The sequence below is a fragment of the Thalassophryne amazonica genome, chromosome 16 (genome assembly GCF_902500255.1).
Source record: "Thalassophryne amazonica chromosome 16, fThaAma1.1, whole genome shotgun sequence".
Lineage (NCBI taxonomy): Eukaryota > Metazoa > Chordata > Actinopteri > Batrachoidiformes > Batrachoididae > Thalassophryne > Thalassophryne amazonica.
The window spans coordinates 63,316,614-63,333,818 of NC_047118.1; the positions used below are offsets into that span (position 1 = coordinate 63,316,614).

Consider the following 17,205-nt stretch of genomic DNA (forward strand, 5'->3'; position numbering starts at 1 on the left):
TTCACTCAAAGACTGCCCACAGGCGAATAACGTAACCGACAGGCGTGAAAAAACTCTCGCATGCCCACGAGGGTTCAAGCATGTCTGATGTCGTGATTCAAATCCATATGGTTTTTGAAAAAAATAATAAGGTCGGATACTTTTCTAATAGACCTCGTATAGCGGATTTTGTATAACAGATTTTCACTCACATCGGACATTGTTGGCATTCGCCGATTTGAGGAAAGTGGGACTGGAGTCATTTCTGTGATTAAAAGCCCGACCGTTTATTTTTTTCACACCATGCTCAGACATGGACTCACAACCTGACGTACACTTGTCAAATCAGACACTGCAAACGGTTGTGATTTGACACTTTTGTGGTTTCACTCTTTCCTCTCATATTTTAATAGTTTTTGCAGGGTGCATGCTGATTACATAATGGATCAAATATATTTGGCAGAAAAGTCTGCAAATTTACAACACAGAGTCAGAAAGAATAGGAAATTGTACACCTTACGTTTGAATTGGATGTGATGATTGTAGAAAGAAAATCTTGTTGAGGGACAAATAAATCCAGAATAAAGCATAATCCAGCGACAGAGAACTTTTAAAACTGTCACACACGTCAACATCATGACATGGAGTTGCAGAAGCATAAATCAGGCTTTAAATTAATGAAAGAAAGGAGTTTATTTATTGGAGTTTTCACTTGGTACATGACAATCACATAGTACTTTCCAGCATCAACAAGCAGGACTCCCATATGCAAATGAAAATATCCATAGCACTACAAGACGTCGACGCGCTCATAAAGAAAAAAAAAATTAAGTAGTGTATGTATGTGTATATATATATATATATATAAAATAAAATACCAGAAGAAAATCAGCCGTCGTCTCACTGACGGGCAACAACACCAATGCAAGACCAAAATGACTCCCAATCTGGTCAAACGTTTCCTGTAGTTTTTCACCAGGTTTGCACACACTGCAGCAGGGATTTTGGTCCACTCCTCCATACAGATCTTTTCTAGATCTTTCAGGTTTGGAGTTTCAGCTCCGTCCAAAGATTTTCTGTTGAGATCAGGTCTGGAGACTGGCCAGGCCACTCCAGGTCCTTGAAATGCCTCTTACAGAGCCCCTCCTTAGTTGCCCTGGCTGTGTGTTTGAGGTCATTGTCATGCTGGAAGACCCAGTCATGACCCATCTTCAATGCTCTTACTGAGGGAGGGAGGTTGTTTGCCAAAATCTCACAATACATGACCCCATCCATCCTCCCTTCAATATGGTGCAGTGGTCCTGTCCCCTTTGCAGAAGAGCACCCCCAGAGTATGATGTTTCCACCCCCATGCTTCACAGTTGGGATGGTTTTCTTGGGGTTGTTCTCATCCTCTAAACATGGTAAGTGGAGCTGATTCCAAAAAGCTCTATTCTGGTCCCACATGACCTTCTCCCATGCCTCCTATGGATCAATCAATCAATCAATTTTTTTTTATATAGCGCCAAATCACAACAAACAGTTGCCCCAAGGCGCCTTATATTGTAAGGCAAGGCCATACAATAATTATGTAAAACCCCAACGGTCAAAACGACCCCCTGTGAGCAAGCACTTGGCTACAGTGGGAAGGAAAAACTCCCTTTTAACAGGAAGAAACCTCCAGCAGAACCAGGCTCAGGGAGGGGCAGTCTTCTGCTGGGACTGGTTGGGGCTGAGGGAGAGAACCAGGAAAAAGACATGCTGTGGAGGGGAGCAGAGATCGATCACTAATGATTAAATGCAGAGTGGTGCATACAGAGCAAAAGAGAAAGAAACAGTGCATCATGGGAACCCCCCAGCAGTCTACATCTATAGCAGCATAACTAAGGGGTGGTTCAGGGTCACCTGATCCAGCCCTAACTATAAGCTTTAGCAAAAAGGAAAGTTTTAAGCCTAATCTTAAAAGTAGAGAGGGTGTCTGTCTCCCTGATCTGAATTGGGAGCTGGTTCCACAGGAGAGGAGCCTGAAAGCTGAAGGCTCTGCTTCACATTCTACTCTTACAAACCCTAGGAACTACAAGTAAGCCTGCAGTCTGAGAGCGAAGCACTCTATTGGGGTGATATGGTACTACGAGGTCCCTAAGATAAGATGGGACCTGATTATTGAAAACCTTATAAGTAAGAAGAATAATTTTAAATTCTATTCTAGAATTAACAGGAAGCCAATGAAGAGAGGCCAATATGGGTGAGATATGCTCTCTCCTTCTAGTCCCCGTTAGTACTCTAGCTGCAGCATTTTGAATTAACTGAAGGCTTTTTAGGGAACTTTTAGGACAACCTGATAATAATGAATTACAATAGTCCAGCCTAGAGGAAATAAATGCATGAATTAGTTTTTCAGCATCACTCTGAGACAAGACCTTTCTAATTTTAGAGATATTGCGTAAATGCAAAAAAGCAGTCCTACATATTTGTTTAATATGCGCTTTGAATGACATATCCTGATCAAAAATGACTCCAAGATTTCTCACAGTATTACTCGAGGTCAGGGTAATGCCATCCAGAGTAAGGATCTGGTTAGACACCATGTTTCTAAGATTTGTGGGGCCAAGTACAATAACTTCAGTTTTATCGGAGTTTAAAAGCAGGAAATTAGAGGTCATCCATGTCTTTATGTCTGTAAGACAATCCTGCAGTTTAGCTAATTGGTGTGTGTCCTCTGGCTTCATGGATAGATAAAGCTGGGTATCATCTGCGTAACAATGAAAATTTAAGCAATACCGTCTAATAATACTGCCTAAGGGAAGCATGTATAAAGTGAATAAAATTGGTCCTAGCACAGAACCTTGTGGAACTCCATAATTAGCTTTAGTCTGTGAAGAAGATTCCCCATTTACATGAACAAATTGTAATCTATTAGACAAATATGATTCAAACCACCGCAGCGCAGTGCCTTTAATACCTACGGCATGCTCTAATCTCTGTAATAAAATTTTATGGTCAACAGTATCAAAAGCAGCACTGAGGTCTAACAGAACAAGCACAGAGATGAGTCCACTGTCCGAGGCCATAAGAAGATCATTTGTAACCTTCACTAATGCTGTTTCTGTACTATGATGAATTCTAAAACCTGACTGAAACTCTTCAAATAGACCATTCCTCTGCAGATGATCAGTTAGCTGTTTTACAACTACCCTTTCAAGAATTTTTGAGAGAAAAGGAAGGTTGGAGATTGGCCTATAATTAGCTAAGATAGCTGGGTCAAGTGATGGCTTTTTAAGTAATGGTTTAATTACTGCCACCTTAAAAGCCTGTGGTACATAGCCAACTAACAAAGATAGATTGATCATATTTAAGATCGAAGCATTAAATAATGGTAGGGCTTCCTTGAGCAGCCTGGTGGGAATGGGGTCTAATAAACATGTTGATGGTTTGGATGAAGTAACTAATGAAAATAACTCAGACAGAACAATCGGAGAGAAAGAGTCTAACCAAATACCGGCATCACTGAAAGCAGCCAAAGATAACGATACGTCTTTGGGATGGTTATGAGTAATTTTTTCTCTAATAGTTAAAATTTTGTTAGCAAAGAAAGTCATGAAGTCATTACTAGTTAAAGTTAATGGAATACTCAGCTCAATAGAGCTCTGACTCTTTGTCAGCCTGGCTACAGTGCTGAAAAGAAACCTGGGGTTCTTATTTTCTTCAATTAGTGATGAGTAGAAAGATGTCCTAGCTTTACGGAGGGCTTTTTTATAGAGCAACAGACTCTTTTTCCAGGCTAAGTGAAGATCTTCTAAATTAGTGAGACGCCATTTCCTCTCCAACTTACGGGTTATCTGCTTTAAGCTACGAGTTTGTGAGTTATACCACGGAGTCAGGCACTTCTGATTTAAAGCTCTCTTTTTCAGAGGAGCTACAGCATCCAAAGTTGTCTTCAATGAGGATGTAAAACTATTGACGAGATACTCTATCTCACTTACAGAGTTTAGGTAGCTACTGTGCACTGTGTTGTTATATGGCATTAGAGAACATAAAGAAGGAATCATATCCTTAAACCTAGTTACAGCGCTTTCTGAAAGACTTCTAGTGTAATGAAACTTATTCCCCACTGCTGGGTAGTCCATCAGAGTAAATGTAAATGTTATTAAGCAATGATCAGACAGAAGGGAGTTTTCAGAGAATACTGTTAAGTCTTCTATTTCCATACCATAAGTCAGAACAAGATCTAAGATATGATTAAAGTGGTGGGTAGACTCATTTACATTTTGAGCAAAGCCAATAGAGTCTAATAATAGATTAAATGCAGTGTTGAGGCTGTCATTCTCAGCATCTGTGTGGATGTTAAAATCGCCCACTATAATTATCTTATCTGAGCTAAGCACTAAGTCAGACAAAAGGTCTGAAAATTCACAGAGAAACTCACAGTAACGACCAGGTGGACGATAGATAATAACAAATAAAACTGGTTTTTGGGACTTCCAATTTGGATGGACAAGACTAAGAGTCAAGCTTTCAAATGAATTAAAGCTCTGTCTGGGTTTTTGATTAATTAATAAGCTGGAATGGAAGATTGCTGCTAATCCTCCGCCCCGGCCCGTGCTACGAGCATTCTGACAGTTAGTGTGACTCGGGGGTGTTGACTCATTTAAACTAACATATTCATCCTGCTGTAACCAGGTTTCTGTAAGGCAGAATAAATCAATATGTTGATCAATTATTATATCATTTACTAACAGGGACTTAGAAGAGAGAGACCTAATGTTTAATAGACCACATTTAACTGTTTTAGTCTGTGGTGCAGTTGAAGGTGCTATATTATTTTTTCTTTTTGAATTTTTATGCTTAAATGGATTTTTGCTGGTTATTGGTGGTCTGGGAGCAGACACCGTCTCTACGGGGATGGGGTAATGAGGGGATGGCAGGGGGAGAGAAGCTGCAGAGAGGTGTGTAAGACTACAACTCTGCTTCCTGGTCCCAACCCTGGATAGTCACGGTTTGGAGGATTTAAGAAAATTGGCCAGATTTCTAGAAATGAGAGCTGCTCCATCCAAAGTGGGATGGATGCCATCTCTCCTAACAAGACCAGGTTTTCCCCAGAAGCTTTGCCAGTTATCTATGAAGCCCACCTCATTTGTTTGGACCTATGGATCATCCAGATAGTCACTGGTGCACTTCAAACGGGCCTGGACATGTGCTGGCTTGCGCAGGGGAACCTTGCTGCCCTGCAGGATTTTAAACCATGACAGCATCATGTGTTACTAATGTAATCTTTGTGACTGTGGTCCCAGCTCTCTTTAGGTCATTGACCAGGTCCTCCTGTGTAGTTCTGTGCTTTCTTAGAATCATCCTTACCCCACAATCCCAGACCAAGGGAGATTGACAGTCATCTTGTGTTTCTTCCACTTTCTAATAAATAATCATAACATTTGTTGTCTTCTACCAAGCTGCTTGCCTGTTGTCCTGTAGTCCATCCCAGCCTTGTGCAGGTCTACAGTTTTGTCCCTGGTGTCCTTAGACAGCTCTTTGGTCTTGGCTATGGTGGACAGGTTGGAGTGTTATTGATTGAGTGTATGAACAGGTGTCTTTTATACAGGTAACAAGTTCAAACAGGTGCAATTAATACAGGTAAAGAGTGCAGAAAAGAGGGCTTCTTAAAGAAAAATTAACATGTCTGTGTGAGCCAGAATTCTTGCTGGTTGGCAGGTGTTCAAATACTTATTTGCAGCAGTATCATACAAATAAATTATTAAAAAAAATCATACATTGTGATTTCCGGATTTTTTTTTTATTTTATATATATTATGTCTCTCACAGTGGACATGCACCTAAGATGAAAATTTCAGACCCCTCCATGATTTCTAAGTGGGAGACTTGCAAAATCGCAGGGTGTTCAAATACTTATTTTCCTCACTGTACATATTAAAGTAAAATAAAATACCAGAAGGAAGAAAATCAGCCATTGTCTCACTGATGGGTAACAGCACCAATGCAAGACCAAAATGACTCCAAATCTGGTGCTGTGATATCAACCGTGTTATTTAACTTGTACAGCATTCATTCATATGAAGCAGTCTTTATCATCATATTTACCCATTCTTTAAACTGTGGGGCTTTGGGGGTTTTCCGATGTTTAAGAATAATCCTAGCTGCCACTGAAACCCCAACCATGACAAGAGAGAATTTTCTGCATCCTGAAAAGCATTTATAGTGCTTCACTTTTTCCACTTTTTTGTTATGTTATAGCCTTCTTCCAAAATTGATGAAATTCATTTTTTTTCCATCAAAATTCTACACAAAATACCCCATAATGACAATGTGATAAAGTTTTTTTTGTTTTTAGATTTTTGCAAATTTACTAAAAAAAAATCGCAGGTACATAAGTATTCACAGCCTTTGCCATGAAGCTCAAAATTGAGCTCAGGTGCATTCTGTTTCCACTGATCATTCTTGAGATGCTTCTACAGCTTAATTGGAGTCCACCTTGGGTAAATTCAGGTGATTGGACAAGGCAGAAATCTGGAGAGGGGTACAGAAACATTTCTGCTACTTTGAAGGTCTCAATGAGCACAGTGGCCTCCATCATCTGTAAATGGATGAAAATCCACTAGGACTCTTCCTACAGCTGGTCACCCGTCTAAACTGAGCAATCGGGCGAGAAGGGCTTTAGTCAGGGAGGTGATCAAGAACCCGATGGTCACTCTGTCAGAGAGAGAGAGAGAGATAGTTACTCTGTGGAGAGAGGAGAACCTTCCAGAAAGACAACCATCTCTGCAGCAATCCACCAATCAGGTCTGTATGGTAGAGTGGCCAGACAGAAGCCACTCCTTAGTAAAAGGCACATGGCAACCCAACTAGAGTTTACCAAAAGGCACTTGATGGACCCTCACACCATGAGAAATAAAATTCTCTGGTCAGATGAGACAACGATTGAACCTTTTGGTGTGAATGCCAGGCGTCATGTTTGGTGGAAACTGGGACCATCCCTACAGTGAAGCATGGTGGTGGCAGCATGTTTTTTTTTTTTTTTGTTTTTTTTGCAAATTTACTAAAAATAAAAAAACAAAGAAATCATGGGTACATAAGTATTCACAGCCTTTGCCATTTAAAAAGCACCTGCTTCCCTGCTATTTGGACATAACAAGGGGCGGTTTGCATGGCTGAAAAAGAACACAGCATTCCAAGAAAAACCCTTGCTACAGTAAGATTTGGAGGTGGTTCCATTATGCGGTGTGGCTGTGTGGCCAGTGCAGGTACTGGGAATCTTGTTAAAGTTGAGGGTCACATGGATTCCAGTCAATATCAGCAGATTCTTGAGAACAATGTTCATGAATCAGTGACAAAGTTGAAGTTGCGCCAGGGCTGGATCTTTCAACAACACAAGGACCCTAAACACTGCTCAAAATCTACTAAGGCATTCATGTAGATGAACAAGTACAACGTTCTGGAATGGCCATTTCAGTCCCCAGACCTGAATATTATTGTAAATCTGTGGTGTCATTTTAAGCGGGCTGTCCATGCTCGGAAACCAACAAACCTGAGATGTTTTGTTGTGAAGAATGGTCCAAAATACCTTCAACCAGAACCCATACTCTCATTGGAAGCTATAGGAAGTGTTTAGAGGGTGTTATTTATGCAAAAGGAGGATCTACTAAATATTCATGTATTTTTTCTGTTGGGGTGCCCAAATTTATACACCTGACTAATTTTGTTTAAAGAATTATTGCACACTTTCTGTAAATCCAATAAACTTAATTTCTCTTCTCAAATATCACTGTTTGTCTGCTATATGACATATTTAACTGAAACTGCTGATCCAAACAACCAATTATTTATCAAGGAAAATCATGGAAATCATCAGGGGTGCCCAAACCTTTAGATACAACTGTAGTAGTCATTGTGTTTGCTGTTTACATCCCATCCGATGCTAACGTTAGCACGGCCCTTAGCCTCTTGCTTGCCTGCATAAATAAACAGTAGCTTGCCCATCTGGATGGCGTCTGTATTGTTGTTTGTGCCTTCAACCAAACGTGTTTAAAGACTGTGCTCCCTAAGTTCATCCAATATGTGAAGTGTGCCACCAGAGGGGAAAATACTTTGGACCATGTTTACTCAAACATAAAGCATGCGTACAAATGAAGTGCTTTAAAAGACTGGTCTCTCAGCACATCAGGGCCTGTCTGCCTCACACTTTGGACCCCCACCAGTTTGCCTACAGGGCAAACCATTCCACAGAGGACACTATCACCACAGCTCTCCACACCGTGGTGAGCCACCTGGAGCACCTGGTCGGCTATGTGAGGATGCTCTTCCTGGACTTCAGCTCAGCTTTCAACCACATCATCCTGGAGATCCTGGTCCAGAAACAAACACATCTGGGCATCTCAACCCCCATCTGCCAGTGGATCAAGGACTTCATCACGAACTGCCCACAATCTGTGAATTTGGCCCCCACCTTTCCTCCACCATCACACTCTGCACCAGTTCTCCTCAAGGCTGTGTATTGAGCCCCCTCCTGTTCACCCTTTACACTCATGACTGCTCTCTGACCCATTTCTCAAACACCATCATAAAGTTTGCAGGTGATACCACCGTGGTTGGGCTCATCTCGGGGGGGGGGGTCTGATTACAGAGACGAGGTGAACCGACTGACAGCGTGGTGTTCAGCTAGCAACCTGCTGCTGAATACCATGATACCTGACCCAGCCTCGCTCTACATCCATGGGGACTGTGTGGAATGGGTCAGCTCCATCAGGTTCCTAGGAGTGCAGCTCTCTGACAGCCTCTCCTGGACTACCAACACCACAGTGGTGGTGAAGAAAGCCCAGCAGCGACTCCACTTCCTGAGGGTACTTAGGAGGAACAATCTGGAGAAACTGCTGCTGGTGTTGTTCTACAGAGCCACCATTGAGAGCATCCTGGCTTACTGCATTACAGCATGGTACAGGAGTGCTCAGCAGCAGACAGGAGAACACCGCAGATGGTGATCAACACGGCCCAGAGGATCACTGGCTGCTCTCTGCCCAGCCTGGAAGACATTACCAGCTCTCGCTACCTCAGCAGAGCTAACAGCATCATCAAAGACACATCTCACCCCAGCAACCACCTGCTTGACCTACTAACCTCGGGCCGACGGTATAGGTCAATCAAAACTAGGACAAACAGAATTAGGGACAGCTTTCTCCCCAGAGCAATCACTGCACTGAACAATGACCCATGCATTATCCCATGCATTTCCAATGCATTATCATTCCACAGTTGTACATAATTCTCGTTTTACATTTTACATTTTGTCCACATTTTATTTTAGTTGGACATATATTTAAATAATTTATTTTGTAAAATTTCATTATTTTTTATTTGGCTAACAATTACTCGTACCTCGGAAAAGCACCTTTTGGAGTTGCACTCAAATCTCATTGCAATGTAAATTACAGTGACAATAAAGGTGATGATTCTGATTCTGACGCTGTCATTTTGGGGTGTTGTGAGTAGAAGTTTGAAGGAAACAATGCACGTGGCTTACGCTCCCTCTGATCCACACACATGTACCCAGTCTTACTGACTTTCATTTCTCTGCTTTCCACAGAATATCTCCATCTTTCCAGGCTAGATTCAACCTGCTCTCTACTGTCACTACAGATCACAATGTCTTCTGCAAGCATCATAGTCCATGGAGATGCCTGTCTGATCTCATCCGTCAATCTGTCCATCACCATTGCGAACAAGAAAGGACTCAGACCTGATCCTTGGTGTAATCCCAGCTCCACCTTGAATGACTGTCATTCCTACTGCACATCTCACCGCTGTCACACTATCCTTGTACTGCAGTACTGCACTACCCCATCTAGCTGTCTCCCTCACCACATCTGCAGTACTTTTCGAGTTGTCCAAAACTGCTTCCCCTCCATCCAGTGCCTGTCTCACCTGTTCACTGAATTTCACACAACAGCCTTCCTCTTTCAGCTTCCACCATCTAATGCTTTGTTGAGTTCTTACATTCTGACTCTACTGATTGACTCTACTGGTGGTTGGCTCTCACTGCGGTATTGTATCACTTCCTGTTCCGGAGCACAGTGGTGTTTGCTGTATCTGTTAGCTGTTTAATCTGCGTAGTTAGATTGATCTAGATAACTAGATAATGATTTATTTCACAGTGTAATCTTCACGTGCCTTAACTAATGCACCCTCTCTGCTGAATCACCTCTAAATTATTTTCACATTCTTCACTTTGTGTGTTTTTAGGAATCCGCTAGCTTAGCGCAGCTATTAGCTCTTAGCTGGTTTAGCATGACTGCTTCTCCTGTCTCCCCCGCACTTTTCTGCGCTGGGTGTGAAATGTTTAGTTATTCCTCGGCCTCCTTTAGCAGTAACGGTACTTGTAATAAGTGTAGCTTATTTGTAGCTTTGGAGGCCAGGCTGGGCGAATTGGAGACTCAGCTCCGCACCTTGGAAAATCCTACAGCTAGCCAGGCCCCTGTAGTTGGTGCGGACCAAGGTAGCTTAGCCGCCGTTAGCTGTCCCCCAGCAGATCCCGAGCAGCTGGGAAAGCAGGCCGGCTGGGTGACTGTGAGGAAGAAGCATAGCTCTAAACAGAAGCCCCCTGTACACCACCAACCTGTTCACATCTCTAACCATTTTTCCCCACTCGGCAACACACCCGCTGAGGATCAAACTCTGGTTATTGGAGACTCTGTTTTGAGAAATGTGAAGTTAGCGACACCAGCAACCATAGTAAATGTCTTCCGGGGGCCAGAGCAGGCAACATTGAAGGAAATTTGAAACTGCTGGCTAAGGCTAAGCGTAAATTTGGTAAGATTGTAATTCACTTCGGCAGTAATGACACCTGGTTAGGCCAATTGGAGGTCACTAAAATTAATATTGAATCAGTGTGTAACTTTGCAAAAACAATGTCGAACACTGTAGTTTTCTCTGGGCCCCTCCCCAATTGGACCGGGAGTGACATGTTTAGCCGCATGTTCTCCTTGAATTGCTGGCTGTCTGAGTGGTGTCCAAAAAATGAGGTGGGCTTCATAGATAATTGACAAAGCTTCTGGGGAAAACCTGGTCTTGTTAGGAGAGACGGCATCCATCCCACTTTGGATGGAGCAGCTCTCATCTCTAGAAATCTGGCCAATTTTATTAAACCCTCCAAATCATGACTATCCAGGGTTGGGACCAGGAAGCAGAGTTGTAGTCTTACACACCTCTCGGCAGCTTCTCTCCCCCTGCCATCCCCCCAATACCTCATCCCCGTAGAGACTGTGCCTGCTCTCAGACCACCAATAACCAGCAAAAATCTATTTAAGCATAAAAATTCAAAAAGAAAAAATAATATAGCACCACAGACTAAAACAGTTAAATGTGGTCTATTAAACATTAGGTCTCTCTCTTCTAAGTCCCTGTTAGTAAATGATATAATAATTGATCAACATATTGATTTATTCTGCCTTACAGAAACCTGGTTACAGCAGGATGAATATGTCAGTTTAAATGAGTGAACACTCCCGAATCACACTAACTGTCAGAACGCTCGTAGCATGGGCCGAGGCGGAGGATTAGCAGCAATCTTCCACTCCAGCTTATTAATTAATCAAAAACCCAGACAGAGCTTTAATTCATTTGAAAGCTTGACTCTTAGTCTTGTCCATCCAAATTGGATGTCCCAAAAATCAGTTTTATTTGTTGTTATCTATCATCCACCTGGTCATTACTGTGAGTTTCTCTGTGAATTTTCAGACCTTTTGTCTGACTTAGTGCTTAGCTCAGATAATTATAGTGGGCGATTTTAACATCCACATAGATGTTGAGAATGACAGCCTCAACACTGCATTTAATCTATTATTAGACTCAGTTGGCTTCGCTCAAAATGTAAATGAGCCCACCCACCACCTTAGCCACACTTTAGATCTTGTTCTGACATATGGCATAAAAATGGAAGACTTAACAGTATTCCCTGAAAACCCCTTTTTGTCTGATCATTTCTTAATAACATTTACATTTACTTTAATGAACTACCCAGCAGTGGGGAATAGGTTTCATTACAGTAGAAGTCTTTCTGAAAGCGCTGTAACTAGGTTTAAGGATATGATTCCTTCTTTGTTATGTTCTTCAATGCCATATACCAACACAGTGCAGAGTAACTACCTAAACTCTGTGAGTGAGATAGATTATCTCGTCAATAGCTTTACATCCTCATTGAGCACAACTTTGGATGCTGTAGCTCCTCTGAAAAAGAGAGCCTTAAATCAGAAGTGCCTGACTCCGTGGTATAACCCACAAACTCGCAGCTTAAAGCAGATAACCCGTAAGCTGGAGAGGAAATGGCGTCTCACTAATTTAGAAGATCTTCATTTAGCCTGGAAAAAGAGTCTGTTGCTCTATATAAAAGCCCTCCGTAAAGCTAGGACATCTTACTATTCATCACTAATTGAAGAAAATAAGAACAACCCCAGGTTTCTTTTCAGCACTGTAGCCAGGCTGACAAAGAGTCAGAGCTCTATTGAGCCGAGTATTCCTTTAACTTTAACTAGTAATGACTTCATGACTTTCTTTGCAAATAAAATTTTAACTATTAGAGAAAAAATTATTCATAACCATCCCAAAGACATATCTTTATGTTCGACTGCTTTCAGTAATGCTGGTATTTGGTTAGACTCTTTCTCTCCGATTGTTCTTTCTGAGTTATTTTCATTAGTCACCCTCCAAACCATCAACATGTCTATTAGACCCCATTCCTACCAGGCTGCTCAAGGAAGCCCTACCGTTAATTAATGCTTCGATCTTAAATATGATCAATCTATCTTTATTAGTTGGCTATGTACCACAGGCTTTTAATAGTTGGAGACAAACAAATTTCTGACCCCTTGAATGCAACCGACGGATGGTTCAGCGAAGTCCACGGTCTGAAACTGTGGCCGCCGTGCATGTTAGCCGATATTGCAGAATATTTGCTAAACAGGGATGAGAAATCGCTACTCCACCGGCTTCGGAATGATTACAAAGAAGGTGGGTCTCACATATAAACTCTTTGGTGTCACGTTTGTTTTGATAAGTAGACAGACATACAATGATATGTGCATGCATGCAGTTTGTTTATAAAGCATGTCAATATTACACTCTCTAATAATAAAAATATGTCAGAGGCCACGCATCCCTAAAAAGAAATGTTTCCTGTCGGGTGCTGGTCATAAGTTCCACAGTCAAAAATCCACAAACCAAAATGTCCACATGTATTTGCCAAAACGTCCACAGTTTATTGGTAATAGAATTTAATTATTTATTACCTTTTCACATAAGACATGTAGAAATTATCCAATTTTGAGAAAATAGTGATCTGTGGAAATACATGCGATAAAACAGACAACCATTATTTTCAGTCAAAATTCCTGGTAATATAATATTATTTATTACCTTTTCACATAAGGCATGTAGGAATTATAGAATTATTTTCAGTCAAAATTCCTTTCTTTGTGCTTTCACACATCACAGAACAGCAATATATACACACACCTATCATACAGTACTCAATTTTATTAAGTTAATGTCAGACAAGATAACATTTTTGCAGTAATAAGAGTATACATGTGTTCATGTAATTTCAACTCATCTCATGTGGACGTTTTGGCTTAAATCTGTGGATGTTTTGGTGTATTTTTGGACGTTTTGGCTGTGGTCGTTCTGGCTGTGAACTTTTTGGCTTGTGGACGTTATGACTAGAAAGCTTCCTGTCCAGTGGATAATAAAGGTAAATCTAAGTAGTGAGGGATCAAGGAAATTATTTTTTATTTACTGAAATCGTTGCTTTTTAATGTGAAAACAAAAGAAAAATTTAAACTAAGCATTGAAAAAAAATTTCAAAACACAATCCTTTATGTGTCAATGGTGGACAGAAAACAAAATCTTTTTAGTTGTGGCCTGACTGTGAGCCTTTTTCAGTAGAACCACCTACCACATTGATTTGACATTAAAATTGAGTTTATCTTTGTTTTTTTCTTTAGGGAAGGCATTCAGTTATTTTGCGTCACAAGAGTCATGGATACAACAGTGTTCTACCGAGATGCTGATCCAGACCTTTGTGTGCTGAAGACAACATGCACACCTTCACAAAACATCAGAGCAGTGCCACAAAAGTTATGGGTGTGTTTCCAGAAGAAGACCGGGGCAATTTGCAGTGCATATTGTTCATGTTTTGCTGGGTAAGTACATTGTTCAGCTTTTTATTATTAACCTGTAAAAATCTAATAGAACAAAAAAATGACCAGGTACAGACCAGGTAATGTTCTCATTTTCTGTGCAGTATACAAAGTAATTTCCCTTTTAGTGTTCAGTTCACATATTAAAGCTAATCCAAACTCCAAAAAATCATATTTAATCTGATCAAATAAAATATTTTCATTATTTTTAATGAAACTCGTGATTCTTTCCTAACCCTGGTCTGTGGTATGGACTTCAAAAAACTATAAATGCATGCAAGTAATATATACACATTTTCTAATATGGTATTTATATTTGTATGTGTAAATAATGAGCAACTTTCAATGTTTTCCAGTTTGGGTGCAACATGTAATCGTGCTGCGCTGCTCTTCAAAGTGGATTATGCCTAACTACTGGTAATGCCATCCCTTGCACTTCGAAACCCAATGTGTGGAAGGCACCTGCTCTGAAGAACCTTGAGAATGTACAGTGCCAGGACATGCTTTTTGTAAAACCTCATTTCAGGAAGCCTAATTCCACCAAGTGCGCAGAAGCTGCTAAGGTATCTAGGGCTCTCTTTTCAACTGTGAGGAGTTCTAAGGACTGTGAGAGCCCAGATCTGGACTAGATAGCAGCAGTTTTGTACCCTGTATGTACTTTGGCCACTGCATTTCAGTATGCACTAGCAGATGTTGAACCGACATACACACCAGAAACTGATGTCAATGTTGCACACACTGTTGAGGTTGAATCAGAACCTCCTTTGCCACTCACCCTCCCTCAGCTTGCCAGACAATACAACTCAGCCTCTGAAATGTTTCAGCAGCTGCCAGTGTACTCATTGCAAGAAGTAAATGCTCTCCAAGAGGCAACACGAGACCAGAGTACCTCAGAATTGTGGTTTTAACACAGACAGGGGAGAGTCACTGCATCTAATGCACACAGTGTCTTGACTGGACACAGGAGCCTCAATGCACTGGTTTCTGAATCTCTGAAAAACACCATTTTGGGGAAAAAAACAACTGAACCCAGACATCATCCAGCTCAAATATGGTCAGGAAACTGAACCTGCAGCTGTGGACTGCTACATAGCTTCCCAGAAACAGATTCACCAAAACATGAAAGTCGAAAAATGTGGAATTTTCTTATTGCCAGATGCATGTTTCATTGCAGCTTCACCGGACAGATTAGTGTCATGTGACTGCTGTGGATTGGGCATTTTGGAGGTGAAATGTCCACACAGACAAGCTGGCAAGACTGTCTCAGAAATGGAGTTTGACTACTTTAAGGATGGTAAACTGAAACCAAACCACAAGTACTTCACCCAAGTGCAAGTACAAATGGGAGTGACCAAGAGGTTTTGGTGTGATTTTGTTATTTATCTTGGACCGGACATTCATATTGAAAGGATTCTGTTCAAGGAGGAGCTCTGGCATGAAGCCTTTCAGGCGTCAGAGTTCTACTTCAGACATGTTGTGGCTCCAGCTCTTGTTACAAAAGCATAATGTGTTCTTTACAGAGGGTTTTTTTTTTTTTGGAGGGGGGGACTCTGTGTCTCTCATCTTGTAGAATTTTTGACCATTTTCACAATCAAGAACTTGTGTATTTGTAATTAGAAATGTGGTTTCAAAAATACAACCCCTGGCAAAAATTATGGAATCACCGGCCTCGGAGGATGTTCATTCAGTTGTTTAATTTTGTAGAAAAAAAGCAGATCACACACATGACACAAAACTAAAGTCATTTCAAATGGCAAATGGCTGCAAATGGCAACCCCCCCCCCCCCCCCAGGTGCAGCGGTTACCCGGGAAACGCCCAGCATAACCAAACTGCACCACTCCAGCAACGCCGACACTACGGCTCACACGGCTGGAGCCAGAGGAGAAGAGAGGGAACAAAAAGAAAACACCCCCCCCCCCCCCCCCCCCCTAGGTGCAGAGGTTACCCGGGAAACGCCCAGCATAACCAAACTGCACCACTCCAGCAACGCCGACACTACGGCTCACACGGCTGGAGCCAGAGGAGAAGAGAGGGAACAAAAAGAAAACACCCCCCCCCCAGGTGCAGAGGTTACCCGGGAAACGCCCAGCATAACCAAACTGCACCACTCCAGCAGCGCCGACACTACGGCTCACCCGGCTGGAGCCAGAGGAGAAGAGAGGGCACAACAAAAAAAAAAACAACCCAATTACCCCCCATGACCCCCCAGGGGACCGTCCCATCAAACCCTGGGAGGTGAAACTGAAAGAAATAAAAAGAAAGACTAACAGACTAACATACAGTTGCTTGGGTCCCTTTTTGTTTTTGTTTTTTTTTACACAGAACTGCAGGGTCACGACCCCAGACACTAATAGTGTAAAACAAAAAATGAAATCCCACACAAAAACCAACTCAAAAAACACCCACACAAAATGAACTAACACAAAACAAGTGATTTATACCGTCAAGCTCCAACAAATGGAACACACCTGTTCCAAGTTAAGAGCTTGACGGTAATGTGACTCAGTCACCAAAAGAGGGAGCCAAAGTGCTAAAAATGAAAAACCCCCTTTGGTGACAAAAAACAAACGAGCTGCATCTTCGTGCGCAGCTGTGTGCAACACACAACCAAAATGTGCTCAACTAAATAACGCCGGAGCTGATACAACAGACGCAGTAGTTATCTTTATCCGGGGAAACGGGGCTACAACTGTAACACAGGAAGCTCAGCGACCCGTGCCACAGAGCTCCGCCGTGCGCATGCACCCATTACAGACACACTCTTGCAGCTCCCGTTCAAACCTCTTATCCGGTCGGAGCGTGACGCGAAGCCGTCGCCAGTCACACTCCACCACGACCCACGGATAAGGCACAAACACAGGAACACGGCTGCAAGAGAGCACAAATCAGTATTCAGCAATGGGTCTCAAACACGCACCATCCGGGCGGAGAGCACCCGCAACTGATCCGGATAACTACTGAACGTCTGCAGCTGCCTTCCCGGCGCGTTACCGTCTCTGCTACCGCGATGTTTGGCCAGAGACTACTGTTATGTGTCGGACGCAGCTCGGA

At 42.0% G+C, this 17,205-nt stretch overlaps 1 long non-coding RNA gene across 1 annotated transcript; it reads right to left on the reverse strand.

The window, feature by feature from the left end:
• Window positions 1–2,353: 2,353 nt before the first annotated feature.
• LOC117528516 lies at window positions 2,354–15,236 on the reverse strand. The gene is made up of 3 exons (XR_004565794.1): window positions 15,155–15,236; window positions 9,065–9,073; window positions 2,354–2,364 (listed from the first exon to the last, which is right to left on the reverse strand). It is a non-coding gene; the product is annotated as an uncharacterized LOC117528516 (long non-coding RNA).
• Between the last annotated feature and the right edge of the window lie 1,969 nt (window positions 15,237–17,205).